We start from the raw sequence: 1,409 nt of genomic DNA on the forward strand, positions 1-1,409 counted from the left end.
GAGCATCTAAGCACAGGAACCTCAGGTCCAAAGGACACGCTCTGCTCCCAGCACTGCTTTCTTGGTGGTATGAGGTTCCCATGTGTCTCTTCTCGCTTCTCTCTTTTATATCTCAAAACAGATTGGCTTAAGACACTATCCAATCTTCTAGACGTCGTCGGTATAACCTCATCATAGTGATAGAGTTTACAACATATAAGGAAATCATATCAGATTACATAATCATACAATACTGGGAATCATGACCTAGCCAAGCTGACAGATATTTTGGGGGGACACAATTCAATCTGTGACAGTGGTTGTACCACTTTACATTCCCACCAACAGTGTATGAGTGTTCCAGTCTCTCCACAACCTCTCCAGCATTTATTATTTTGTGTTTTTTTGGATTAATGCTAGCCTTGTTGGGGTGAGATGATATCTCATTGCAGTTTTGATCTGCATTTCTCTAACGGCTAATGATCACGAGCATTTCTTCGTGTGTCTGTTAGCCACCTGAATATCTTCTTTGGCGAAGTGCCTGTTCATATTCTTTGCCCATTTTTTAATTGGGTTGTTTTTTCATTGTTGAGGTTTTCCAGTATCTTGTAGATTTTAGAGATTAGACGCTGACTGGATTTGTCGTAGCCAAAAATTTTTTCCCAGTCTGTGGGTTGTCTTTTGACTCTTTTGGTGGAGTCTTTTGATGAGCATAAGTGTTTGATTTTTAGAAGCTCCCATTTATCTAGTCTCTCTTCTGGTGCTTGTGCATTGTTACTTATGGTTCGTGTTGTGTTTATGCCAGGTATTAGGGCTCCTAGGATTGTCCCTATTTTTTATTCCATGGTCTTTATCGTTTTTAATTTTATATTTAAGTCTTTGATCCATTTTGAGTTAGTTTTTGTGCATGGTGTGACGTATGGGTCTTGTTTCAGTTTTTTGCACATGGATATCCAGTTATGCCGGCACCATTTGTTAAATAGACTGTCTTTTCCCCAATGAACAGACTTTGGGCCTTTGTCAAATATCAGCTGCTCATAGGTAGATGAATTTACATCTAGATTCTCAATCTGTTCCACTGGTCTATGTATCTGTTGTTGTACCAGTACCAGGCTGTTTTGGCTACCATGGTGGTATAATAGGTTCTAAAATCAGGTAGTGTGAGGCTTCACACTTTGTTCTTCTTCTCGAGTAATGCTTTACTTATTCGGGGCCTCTTCCCTTTCTATAGGAAGTTGGTGATTTGTTTCTCCATCTCATTAAAGAATGCTGGTGAAATTTGGATCGGGATTGCATTGTATCTATAGATCGCTTTGGGTAGAATTGATATTTTCACTATGTTGTGTCTACCTATCCATGAGCAAGGTATGTTTTTCCACTTCTGCAGGTCTCTTTTGGCTTCTTGCAGTAGTGTCTTGTAGTTTTCATTG

Source organism: Trichechus manatus, unplaced genomic scaffold (genome assembly GCF_000243295.1).
Source record: "Trichechus manatus latirostris isolate Lorelei unplaced genomic scaffold, TriManLat1.0 scaffold00048, whole genome shotgun sequence".
In the NCBI taxonomy this organism is placed as follows: Eukaryota; Metazoa; Chordata; class Mammalia; order Sirenia; family Trichechidae; genus Trichechus; species Trichechus manatus.